General features: G+C 35.0%; 1 protein-coding gene across 1 annotated transcript in view; it reads left to right on the plus strand.

The window, feature by feature from the left end:
- Positions 1-5,380: 5,380 nt before the first annotated feature.
- The window catches only part of LOC138311313 (uncharacterized), a 195,149-nt gene continuing 185,884 nt past the window's right edge, over positions 5,381-14,645 (plus strand). Inside the window, exon 1 of the mRNA XM_069252742.1 lies at positions 5,381-5,478. The gene's annotated coding sequence lies outside the window, so the exon portion shown is untranslated. The remainder of the gene's footprint in view (positions 5,479-14,645) is intronic.

A 14,645-nucleotide genomic window follows, 5' to 3' on the forward strand; every position in this document is an offset into this window, starting at 1 on the left:
AAAAACCAACACTAAACACAGTTAATTTATTTATGATCAATAAACACAATTATCTACCAAAGGAAATTTTGTTTTCTTTGAGAGTGTTTATTACATAGATATGTTTTTTTACACCTTTTTCATTTAGGCTTTCTCCATTATTATGTCTGACACATCCCTAAATGACACTGCATTGTTCAAATATAAGTCAAAACCTTATTTTCAAAAATTGATCATGATTTGCCATTTAAAATGTTGAAAACTGGCTTTGAAAGGGCATGCACAAATTCACTGCTTAGTTATTCTTCATTTAGCTGTACTATAGCTTCATATTATTAATTATTGAACTACGTACATGTCATTGAAAAGTTTTCACTTGCAGGATTTGGTAAAGGGAGGTAATTTGCTGTTTTGTAAATTTTCAAAATTACTTAGCAGCATAATGCTAAATAATTAAGAGATATTATCTAAGGAAACAGTTTATTTTTTATAAAATGGGATTAGGGAATGAGCAAGTCCATGTGTACACTTGCATCATGTACATATGTATAATGGCACACATGTATATGTACATACAATATACATAAATGTTCACCCTATCATGTGTATAGTGTGTGTTAGGTGGGGGGGGGGGGGGGCTGTATTTTTCAGAATTGAAATCAACATGTCTCTTCTCTTGCATTTTGTTATACCATGTTTATAGCGCCTCACTAAATGGTATGATAATATTCATGTAATACTAATCTTAGATGTATGACTTTTAAATTATAATAAAACCGCATTCATATTTTTTATCCGAGGGTGGTGGTGGGTGGAGGGGGGCCGGGTTGCTTCATTAAAGACCAATAGTCTGGACATACCCATTACCCGATGCTCACTACATCCATCTTTTTCTGTTCATTGTGTTTTTTGATCTAATTTAAGGAAACAGTATGTATTTAATGCATAACAACTTTACTTATATAACAAAACACATAACACGTACCAGGTTTGTAAGTTTATGGGATGGCTGTTGCTCAAAATTTCCTGCAATATGGAGTTATCTCCCCATGCTGATTAAATCCATAGAAAATACAAACAGATACATATTCCTTCACAGACTGAATATTTTTGAAGGATTCTTTGAAATGTATTGTGTACAATTTTCTGCAATTTTAGGTCAAAAGTCATGATAATTTTGGCAGATTTTAATGATACATGTATTAATTTGCATGAATTAGCACAGGAAATGGAGAAATACTATCTGAATATCATAATGCAATTGCATATGTTGTGCAGATAAAATTATATATACTTTTGTACAGGTATGTTTAACAGTTGAATGAATATATTTAGATTTCTAAGTCTGACATGTGCCTTTGATATTCTATAAATTGACCAAATCTTGTCTGAACCCAACCGGAGCAACTGATGGGAGATAAATCACATGTATTATGTGTAATGCCCGATGTCGTTCAGGTTGTATGTGTAATGCCCGATGTTGTTCAGGTTGGTCCAAACCAAGATTTTAACCAGGGATGGGTATGGGGAGGTAATTGGCTTATTTTCACATTTTCATGGTATTTAATCAAGGTTAATGTTAAATGATTCAGCTAAAATTATTGTTTTTGTTTGAAAAACTAACTCAATATATAATAACTTATTGAGTGTCATACAGTTCATATCCATGGAAACTATAGAGTTATTTTGATATTCTTGTAAAAAACACTATTTAAATTTTCTTGTTTCCTAAAATGTATGTATTTGTAAGAGATCGAGTGTTCGGCCAGGATGATATTGTCGACTGTAACCAATTTTTTTTTTTTTTTTTTTTTGAGGAAAAACAGTCTCAATTTGATAAAATGGGGTTAGCGGAAACTTTTACATGATTATTCATAAAAATACATGTTTCCAGTAATTTGTTTAATTCCATTAATTCCAAAATTTGTGATGTTATATACATGACATTTCCAAATTTTTCATATCATGTGATTATTATTAGATTGAGAATCATTTTATCTACTGCAGAACAACAGTGTCAGTAGGATTTGTGCTGATATTGGTGATGTCATTGAGTACATGTATTTATGGTTTTGGTTTTATTAGTTTAACGTCATATTAACAGCCAGGGTCATGTAAGGACATGCCAGGTTTGTTGGTGGAGGAAAGCCGGAGTACTCTGAGAAAAGCCAACAACCAGTGGTCAGTACCTTGCAACTGCCCCACATGGGATTTGAACTCGCATCCCAGAGGTGGAGGGCTTGTGGTAATATGTCGGCCACTTTGACCCTATACTTACAGTGCTGTAACACTGCGAAAACAAACATTCTTCATGGATCAGTACTGTAACAGGGGCTTGTTACATCGAAAGTAGAAGCGGGAGTTAATGTATTGAAGACTATTTAAAAATCTCATGAATATTTAAATGTTTCAAGAAGGTTGACGCCTTAATGCAATAGTATGGACACGATACCATAATATTCTCAACATATATGTTATATGCCCGTGATATTAATGGTAAAAAGGGGAAAAACAATGGTTTTAAAAAGTTTCTGTCTAACATTATAATGCATCTATGAAAAGGCAAAAACTAGAAGCGATTCATTATTTTCGTTTTCATCCATATTAAAACAAATCTTTGAATCTACAGCAGCTGTACCACTAGGCTTAGAACATTAAGCCACACACACACACACACACACACACACACACACACACACACACACACACACACACACACACACACACACACACACACACACACACACACACACACACACACACACACACACACACACACACACACACACACACACCACACACACACACACACACACACACACACACACACACACACACACACACACACACACACACACACACACACACACACACACACACACACACACACACACACACACACACACACACACACACACACACACACACACACACACACACACACACACACACACACCTTTTCGCCGAGTGAAATGTTTCTAAAAATGCACATTTGAGAGAAAAAAAGGTTCCTCCTGCCATTTTTGTACTCTTCATTTTAGAAAATTTTCCACTGCGCGGCGGGTTTCCTAAAACGTTCAAGCACGTAATGTTCAAACCTTTATTAATGAAAAGTCAATATTTATATTATTTTGAGTTACACAACAATGTGCCGATGGTGGGAATCCGGTATGTTCAGATCGAGCTGGGTTGCATAATGGTATGACGACACTCACAATTATCATTTCTAAATGCAGATAACTTTAAATCGAAAAATTACCGTGTTAAGAACGCTTTAAAATAAACAAAATCCCCCCCCCCCACCCCCGGACCCCCGGACCCCCCAAACAACAAAATCTCGCACCTTCGGCGCTCGCAAATTCAGCAAAATACATCGTAAAACTCATCTCAGCCATTCTAAATTGTAGATTTTTTCCCGAGGGAGAACCCAGAACCCACCAAACACCAAAATCTCGCGCCTTGGGCGTTCTCAACATCATCAAAATTCATCGTAAATCTCATCTCTGGCATTCTAAATCGTACAATTTTCCCCGGGCTCCTGTGAGTCAAATACGCTTTATAGATAGAGGGTCATTAGGCCCTTTAACAAATTGTGAATTTCTTAGCTCTGCAGTCTCAGATTTTCCTCTGGGGAGTAGGTCATATTTTTTTTAGCATAACTTGCTCAATTTCCATAGAAAATGATTCAAACTTGTTTGGAAACTATATACTGAGATTTTTTTTATTATAACGGTAATGCCCGAATTGGTCCTGGCTGAGCCCATGGGGCCAGACGGGGTTAAAATGACTGAAATTTTGAAAATCTTCTTTTGCATTATTTCATAGATGTGAAAAAAAATGCTCACAAAAGTCCTAAACAACTTCAAGAGCCGGATGGATGCAAGGGGCCAAGATAGTGTTACATTTCTTATTCTGTAACCGAACACAGGTGACCGTTAAGGCCCCTGGGCCTCTTTTTAAAAATATTTTGAGAATGAAGGGGTTCCTAGTTGATTCTAATTTGAAGTAGGAGAGCCTGCTAATATTCCCTTTCAGTCATACACATGAAATTAGTTCTACTGATTTGATTTAAGGCAGACAACTATATCAAGTAAATAATACTCCATACTCATTCTTAAATAATTAATTGCCCCTATTAAATAATTATGGGGTCAGCTTTTGTCTACACATGTTGCTATCTGTGATTACTAGAAGTTCAGATAGTGTCCAGTTTTGCCGAATATTTGTATGTGCGTCATTTTATTTCTCCAAGCTATGCATGTGTTTTAAAATTTTTGGTTGTAATAGTTGCTTTTGATTGTTGGAATTCTTATATTATCCTATTTTTCATAACAATTTAATGTAGGGGTATTTTAATCTCCAAATTAATGTCAGGCATTTTGAAAGGATATTGGTAATTTGCAAGGTAGGAGAGTGGTAACCTCTGATTAGCAAAGTCTTAAAAAATGGTTTGATACATATTGACATATAGGACATTTTTGTGTTTTATTGTTATTATGCCTTTATCCGTATCAATTAATCTAAGGATTCCAATAAGGCTCAAATTTAGATGTCAGTTAAATTTGGCAATAGACTTCAGAGCTATTGCTGCAATAAAAATGCATTTGAGGCTTTTTCTTTTCTTTTTCTTTTTGTCAAAATCTAGGTTGTCAAAAAGATGATTATTTGAACAGTACATAGCTCTTGTTGGTGATTCAGTCTCTTTTCAGTTTCTCTCGTCAATAAAAAGTGAGAGTTTAGCCAAAATTAAATAGCATTATATTTTTCATTTTGTTTTCATTAATTTGTTATCTTCCTCTGAGAGTTATATAATAGATGTCAATAAATTAGCCTTTGCATTAATTTTTCATGAATATTTAAAGATGCTCCACCGCTGACAAACTGTATTTTTTCTCTACGAAAATTCATTAAAGGTGATATTTTTTTAGGTCAAACAGGCAAAAATCGGCATTTTGACCACTGGTTTCTGTTTAATTTGTCCTAGTGAAATAATTGATAAACTTAACAATCTGAGACTCTACATATAAACAGTCCTTGTAATTATGAACAAAACGGTATTTCTGATTTTTGGAAATGTTACATACAACGGCCACAATACAGTCTTGAATAATGGTGGTATTTCGCAGGTTCTCGGTAAATTTCCACAACAGACGAGATATTTCGGGATCCCAGGCGCCTTCCTTCGGAGCTATTCTGAACGATTGGACCGGCAAATGTACCATTTAAAAATGAGTGATATTTATGGAATTTTCTGTAGAACTTACTAAAAATCATAAAATGCGTAAATAATTTATGCACTGATCATCACATTTTTGTTACAAAATGCGTCCAAAATGTGCAACAGTGAAATTGACCTGTCTGCAGTGTCTCGATCACACAAAATCATACCGCTCACTAGCTAGTGCGCCCTCTATATATGAGGAATGTGTATTGTTTGTATCCGGTTGAGTAAAAACGTTGAAGCCGCCTTGGTGTTCAAGTTATAACCGGCATTATCAGGTAAGTAGATGCGTATTACTTGTTATAGACACCAAATATCATTATCGATGGATATTCATATTATCCGTTATTTGTTTTATTGTTTGTGTAGGCCTAAAAAACATACAGTAAAACCCCGTTATATTGCCACCCGTTTTACCGCCAAACTCGCTTATCGCCATGAATTTTTTCAGAACGGATTTCCCTCCATACAAATACACCTGTTATATCGCCAAACCCGCCTACCGCCATCCGCCATCACATTTACGGAACAAATGATTAAAATAACACTATAATGACCTCGTTAATATCGCCAAATTCTGTTGATAGGGACACATGTTTTCGTAAGGTGCTTAACTGCCGACTGACAGGTAATCAGCTACACACACTATGGCCACGTGTACGACCGTGTGTACACAGTGAAATCAATTAACATTATGGGTACACCTTTGTTATTGTTTTACAGATAGGTGTCGCAAGTTGTGGTGAATAAAACTCACTTCTGTTCATGTGTTTTACGTAATATTAACGTTAGTTGTTTATTGACAAAAAGGAACCAACAAGTCTGTTTCTCGTTATCGCTGTTCATTTGTATTGGACCATAAAATGCAACTAGCAATTTCAAGAGCGATACATTGTATAAATATAACGTACGTGCAGAAGAATCCGCCGTTTACTAGTAAGATCATATCAATCGTCGTCAAAGTGCCGTTTATTACCGGAGTACCTGTTTTGATATTTGCAGACATGTGCGCGGAAGTGAGGTCACGACCGCACTGCGCTTGTTCAGAACTTCTATTCTTTGTTTCCGGGCGGGATTTCCCGGGATAAATATATCATGTAACCGAGAAAATCCCAGCTAGCAGGCAATTACGGCACGATACTTGGTAACACAAACGAGTTCGGTTTTCGTATTTTACACACAAAAAACAGACATAATTATTGAAAGACTACTATCGAAATTTACTTTGATTTTGGGACTATTTGTATTGCAGTACATAATAGTACGAAGTGGCCGTTCAGTTTCAGTACGGCACCGGAGGAATTAAGATTTCAACGACAAATCCGATATACCGCCAAACTCGATATATCGCCAAAATCTATGAAAACAGAAGGTGGCGATATAACGGGGTTTTACTGTACTTAAAATCTAGTCTGGCTTTTCATTATCATCATCGCGAGTGCCTGCACAACAGAACCATGCATGCGTTCTAAATCATGGCTTAACAGCACATAAACTGACAATTATGCTGCCTTTGAGTCAGATGCCGTTTGAATATATGTATCTCGTAATATATCTGTATTGTTTGATAATTATGATTAAATTGCTAGTAGTTAAACCATAAATTAATGCAGGTCGTTGCAGCACTGTGTACAATGTAATCTTACATGTCGTTTCGGTACTTGCTGAAGTTGTTTCGGTACCCTAAAGTGCAAATGCCGAAACGACTTTCAGAAGGTACCGACTTTATTTTGAAGTACCAAAACTACTTCGTGCCGAAACCTGTGCACATGGATGCTATCATGATACGATGACACCTGTTTGGTCTTTAGCAGTTTACGTCTGATCTGCTGTCTGAAAATAGCACCAAGCATATGAGGTTAATAATTGGTGTTTAGGCCTAAACAATGATTAGATCAGAAGGAAAAGTGACAAAATGTGACAGTGGCAAGGGATAGCACTAAACAGTAAACTGAATATTTTACAACTAAAGAAAACAAGCCAAACAAATCTGGAAAAAATGTATCAGTTAGTTTGACAATGGATATGATCAACATTATCAGAAGCATTTGTATGCACTGCAGTTTTACATGACACATAATAATTGCTAAAGTTATTGTACAGACTGGTGGGGGGAGGGGGTCAATAATGTGAATAATGAAGATTAATTTCACTATTTTGCTGTGTTGTGTATAGTCAACTACTGCGCAGTAATTAGGATGCTGGCAGGAATCATCAGCTTGACCAGCGTTATGTAAATTTGCATTCATGTAAATATCACACTGATCGTCGACCTGTTCAGCCATGTTATATGTTTTGTAAGTCGCAGATATTAATGACGTCTGTGTGAGGTTTTATGATTATCTCGATTGACACGTTGAATCCATGCCTGATTTCGCCATTCTTACATATAAACAAAATTGAGAGTAATTCAAATTTTTACCCAGGGCTTAGGCCTTAAATTATGTTCAAGCATGTAATCTTCAAACCTTCAATGATAAAAATTCAATACACATGAACTAAACTCAAAATGTCCATCAAGAAATTCTACTATTTAAAAAAAATGTCTTTTAAAAGATTAATTTGTTTATACGTCTTAGCAGAGATAAATTATCTATGTAAGACAAGACAATTAATTCATTATTATTTTGAGTTACACAACAATGAACCGATGGTGTGAAGCCAGTATGTTCAGATCGAGCAGGGTTGCATAATGATATGACGACATTCACAATTATCATTTCTAGATGCAGGTAACTTTAAATAGAAAAATTTCCATGTTAGAACGCTTTAAAATCATCAAAATTTATCATAAAACTCATCTCAGCCATTCTAAATCGTAATATTTTTTTCCAGGGAGACCCCAAAACACCAAAATATTGTGCCATCAGCGCTCACAAAATCATTAAAATACATTGTAAAACTCATCTCGGCCATTCTATATATATTTTTCTCGGGGGGGGGGGGGGGGGGGGGGGGGGGGGGGGGGGGGGGGGAACCCCCGAACCTTCAAAATATTCAGAAATACTCGCCTTCGGCGCATACATGTACTCATTAATTTCCTGTTTGCGACGCCACTGTCTACAGATGTGTACAAGGATTATATGTAATGATGTATTAAAAAAAGTAAATGTGAAAAAAGTATATATCTCTGGGTCGGATAGTGAGTTTGAATCCCATGTGGGGGCAGTTACTAGGTACTAACTTTTTTTTTTCTCCTGGTACTCCTGCTTTTCTCCGCGATCTAAACCTGGCACATACAAAATGTACCGGTATGCATCGTAATTTTTAAAATGGAAAACATACATGTACAGTACTGGGGATCAGTACAATAAATAATGACATTTTGTAAACTTTGAATAAAACCTCAACAAAGATTAAGATATTATTGTAGATCTACATTTACATCTACATATATATATATATATATATATATATACATGTATTTCGGTACATGTACAATGTATACACATGTTATATGTTTGAATTTTAATACATGGCAAACAGTTACTAAGTTTTCGAGCTAAAAGTGATGTATACAGACACTGACCCCCCCCCCCCCTCCCCCCTCAAACACATGAAAAAAAAACCAACACTAAACACAGTCAATTTATTTATGATCAATAAACACAATTATCTACCGAAGGAAATTTTATTTTCTTTGAGAGTGTTTATTACATAGATATGTTTTTTTTACACCTTTTTCATTTAGGCTTTCTCCATTATTATGTCTGACACATCCCTAAATGACACTGCATTGTTCAAATATAAGTCAAAACCTTATTTTCAAAAATTGATCATGATTTGCCATTTAAAATGTTGAAAACTGGCTTTGAAAGGGCATGCACAAATTCACTGCTTAGTTATTCTTCATTTAGCTGTACTATAGCTTCATATTATTAATTATTGAACTACGTACATGTCATTGAAAAGTTTTCACTTGCAGGATTTGGTAAAGGGAGGTAATTTGCTGTTTTGTAAATTTTCAAAATTACTTAGCAGCATAATGCTAAATAATTAAGAGATATTATCTAAGGAAACAGTTTATTTTTTATAAAATGGGATTAGGGAATGAGCAAGTCCATGTGTACACATGCATCATGTACATATGTATAATGGCACACATGTATATGTACATACAATATACATAAATGTTCACCCTATCATGTGTATAGTGTGTGTTAGGTGGGGGGGGGGGGGGGGCTGTATTTTTCAGAATTGAAATCAACATGTCTCTTCTCTTGCATTTTGTTATACCATGTTTATAGCGCCTCACTAAATGGTATGATAATATTCATGTAATACTAATCTTAGATGTATGACTTTTAAATTATAATAAAACCGCATTCATATTTTTTATCCGAGGGTGGTGGTGGTGGAGGGGGGCCGGGTTGCTTCATTAAAGACCAATAGTCTGGACATACCCATTACCCGATGCTCACTACATCCATCTTTTTCTGTTCATTGTGTTTTTTGATCTAATTTAAGGAAACAGTATGTATTTAATGCATAACAACTTTACTTATATAACAAAACACATAACACGTACCAGGTTTGTAAGTTTATGGGATGGCTGTTGCTCAAAATTTCCTGCAATATGGAGTTATCTCCCCATGCTGATTAAATCCATAGAAAATACAAACAGATACATATTCCTTCACAGACTGAATATTTTTGAAGGATTCTTTGAAATGTATTGTGTACAATTTTCTGCAATTTTAGGTCAAAAGTCATGATAATTTTGGCAGATTTTAATGATACATGTATTAATTTGCATGAATTAGCACAGGAAATGGAGAAATACTATCTGAATATCATAATGCAATTGCATATGTTGTGCAGATAAATTATATATACTTTTGTACAGGTATGTTTAACAGTTGAATGAATATATTTAGATTTCTAAGTCTGACATGTGCCTTTGATATTCTATAAATTGACCAAATCTTGTCCGAACCCAACCGGAGCAACTGATGGGAGATAAATCACATGTATTATGTGTAATGCCCGATGTCGTTCAGGTTGTATGTGTAATGCCCGATGTTGTTCAGGTTGGTCCAAACCAAGATTTTAACCAGGGATGGGTATGGGGAGGTAATTGGCTTATTTTCACATTTTCATGGTATTTAATCAAGGTTAATGTTAAATGATTCAGCTAAAATTATTGTTTTTGTTTGAAAAACTAACTCAATATATAATAACTTATTGAGTGTCATACAGTTCATATCCATGGAAACTATAGAGTTATTTTGATATTCTTGTAAAAACACTATTTAAATTTTCTTGTTTCCTAAAATGTATGTATTTGTAAGAGATCGAGTGTTCGGCCAGGATGATATTGTCGACTGTAACCAATTTATTTTTATTTTTTTTTGAGGAAAAACAGTCTCAATTTGATAAAATGGGGTTAGCGGAAACTTTTACATGATTATTCATAAAAATACATGTTTCCAGTAATTTGTTTAATTCCATTAATTCCAAAATTTGTGATGTTATATACATGACATTTCCAAATTTTTCATATCATGTGATTATTATTAGATTGAGAATCATTTTATCTACTGCAGAACAACAGTGTCAGTAGGATTTGTGCTGATATTGGTGATGTCATTGAGTACATGTATTTATGGTTTTGGTTTTATTAGTTTAACGTCATATTAACAGCCAGGGTCATGTAAGGACATGCCAGGTTTGTTGGTGGAGGAAAGCCGGAGTACTCTGAGAAAAGCCAACAACCAGTGGTCAGTACCTTGCAACTGCCCCACATGGGATTTGAACTCGCATCCCAGAGGTGGAGGGCTTGTGGTAATATGTCGGCCACTTTGGCCCTATACTTACAGTGCTGTAACACTGCGAAAACAAACATTCTTCATGGATCAGTACTGTAAAAGCAATCTAAAGTTGGCCGTAATAGGAAAAGATGGTATAAGTAGATTGATTCAATTATGAAATTAAAAACAATGAATTTCTACATTACTACTGAAAACTGAAAGGGTGTGCTTTCAATTACCAAATTCTGAAATGGACAATTCAGTGAGGCTAATTCTACTACATAACCACTATGACATAAATGTGTTGTTCTACATTCCTTATTAAACATATAACAAGAAATATCGACAAATTCCACGACATTGTTAAGCATGCAGGTACAACATGTACACTGTACCCATACCCGAGCCAAAGTCACGCACGTTAAACAAATGCAATACATAACCACCGTGTAGTTGATGAAATTATTTTTAGACAAGAACATGCATCTAATAAAGTAAATACACTACTGAAAATCAAGCAATTTGGGTAGTTCTGGACAAAAAATTCTTTACTGCACTGGCAAGGGCCAGTGTTCTGCATACAAGACATCCGACCACTATATGTGTAATGGCGGACAGTAAGCGAGTTTGAACATTTCACATACATTTCACTACAGTGGGCTTTTCTGGCATATCACAGTAAAACCAACTAATCTACCCAGGTAATATCTTTATATTAGAACTGGTTTGTTTCTGGTATATGTGCAAATTTTAATGTACTCTTAGGCTGAATTGTACCTTTAATTATTATTTATAATTGAAGTATTACCTGGTAAGCTGACTTCCATATTTATTATTACAGAAACCACAGCGGGACTGAATAAAGGGAGGTAATTTTCTATTTTAGTCATTTTTGAGCTATAGAGTGTCTCCAAGTATAATGCTAAATATATAACAGTGTGTGATTAGTTGAAATATATCACATGGCTGAGAAATAAGACATTGTGTTTCCCTCGAGGGAAATAAAGCATCCTATATGCCTGTAGGCAGATCACAGTGATACCAATTACAACTTCACCTTTCAGAAGAACTGGTTTATTCCAAAATAAATTAACATTTTTATGCATGCATATTCAGAATGGTCACTTTTAAGTGATATATGAAATAAAGTCTATATGTCAGGTAATAATACTATGTAATCATTGTTTTTTTGCTTTATTTCAATGGAGAAGCTTAATTACTATACATTTTTATTAGGTCACCTGTAGGTTATGGTGACCTATTGTGATAGTCTTTTGTCTGTCGTCGTGCGTCGTCCGTCGTGCGACTGTAATTTACGGAGTAATTGCCCTTTGCACTAATAATTATTATTGGACCTTGTGAACGCGATAACTTGAGTAAATATAAACTGATCTTAATGAAACATTGTATGTAGTCTAACATTGGAAAGATCTCGGACAAGTTCAACAGCAGCGTGATTCGATTGTAATTTACGGAGTTATTACCCTTTGTTCTAATAATTATTATTGGACATTGTGAACGCGGTAACTTGAGTAAATATGAATGGAGCTTAATGAAACTTTGTATGTAGACTAACATTGGAAAGATCTCAGACGAGTTCGAAAATCAGCGCGATTTGACTGTAATTTACGGAGTTATCGCCCTTTACACTAGTAATTATTATTGGACCTTGTGAACGCGATAACTTAAGTAAATATTAACCGATCTTAATGAAACTTTGTATGTAGACTAGCATTGGAAAGATCTCGAACGATTTCGAAAGTCAGCGTGATTCACTTGTTATTTACGGAGTTATTGCCCTTTGCACTAATAATTGTAATTGGACCTTGTGAACGCGATAACATGAGTAAATATAAACCGAGCTTTATGAAACTTTGTATGTAGACTAACATTGGAATGATCTCGGACGAGTTTGAAAATCCGCTTGATTCGACTCTAACTTAATTACGGAGTTATTGCCCTTTGCGATAATAATTATTGAACTTTGTGAACACAATAACGTGAGTTAATATGCACCAATCTTAATGAAACTTTGTATGTAGACCTATTGGATCTATTTTCCTATTTCATCTAGACATCAGTTGGCTATTAAATGACTAATTTTTATGAAATATCATGATCAGGTGACAGTCGTAAAAGAAACGGACTAATTCCGAAGATTAGGCTAAGTCGTAAAAGAATTACTACTAGTTTTGAAGTTTTATTCTAACTGCAATGAGTTATTGTCAACAGAACTGATGTTGGGCGTGCAACATGCTGAAATGGAAGGCTACCAAATTTGTTTAAATAAATGCCCTAATTACCTTCATTTAAGGTCAGTGTCAAATGGGCTAAAATCTTTAAATGACACCTCTATCAATATCTGACAGGTCTAGATCTGTAGGCATGGTATTACGTTTGTAGTTCGAGATGACGACTACCAAGTTTGATCAAATGAATGACCTTGACTTCCATTCAAGGTCACAGTCACAAGGGTCAAATAGACTTAAATCGTAAAATGGCTTTAAAATGTGGGATATTATTTCCTGAGCTAGTGAAATCGCTCTCTGCGATATCAAAATTGACATATCATAACCTTTTTATCACACATTTTGAAAAAAAGGAGAAAGAAATTTGAACAATTTAAAAACATGTATTAAAAGGTATTGATCAATGACCGATATTCCACTGGTCATATTGTAGGCCAATTTAATGTTGAAACAGTGGAAAAACTTCATTACATGTACACTGTACATGTATAGGTTTTTTTACAAATACATAGTCCCCGGTTCAATGAACGAGTTGAAACATAAATTTTAAGCACAATTAACAAGATCCTAGTGAATGTTAACTATCACTTAAAAATGATAATGTTTTCAACAAATTCCGGCAAAGCGGGTTCATTTCAGAATGATCAGTTTTACAACGGACAGGAATTATGAATTCGACGGGAAAATTAAACTACTCGTATTAAACTGTCTAATTTATTCCTGTGTCTCTTCTTGTTGACAAACGCATGTCGTTGATTTATGTCGTTGATTTTATTTATACCGAATACATTCTTTTTGTGTTATAATTATGTGAATTGCGATGCTTTGTTTTCGGCACTGTGGACAAAACTCATTTCAACCTGATCTAAGTTAAGACCTTTATCTCCAGTAAAATCATCATGAAACAGACTATTCTGATTTCTGATATCTTTCTCAATACGTTTATCCGAGAACTATTTTGAAATTGAAAATTGTATCCGTTATTCAACTTATCGCCTGTAGGAAACTGAATCGAGGCGGCAACTCTAAAATCCGGAGTGAAAACCCCGGATGACGTGATATCAGCCCGGGCCGATAACTGATATCAGCCCTGGCTGATAACTGATATCAGCCCAGGCTGATATCAAATTATGACGTCATAATGTGATATCAGCCCGGGCGCTGATATGACGGCACGGACAGCACTAGTATCGCATGGGCAAAACGTTCATTATCAAAGACAAAAGTGTGATAAATTATGTTATTTTTTTACCTTTTAATTTTAACACTTATCAGTCATCTTTGCTGAAATAATATTGTGCTCATTCCAACATGTTTACAAGAATACCAATGATGAATGAATGATTGATTAATCTGTGAAGAGATATGGTCCTGTAGTAAGAAATAAGGGTGGCGTGATGTGTGGGATCTTATATCCTTATATCTCACACTTAAATGCAGATTATT

Source organism: Argopecten irradians, unplaced genomic scaffold, assembly GCF_041381155.1.
Source record: "Argopecten irradians isolate NY unplaced genomic scaffold, Ai_NY scaffold_0017, whole genome shotgun sequence".
NCBI classification, from domain to species: Eukaryota; Metazoa; Mollusca; class Bivalvia; order Pectinida; family Pectinidae; genus Argopecten; species Argopecten irradians.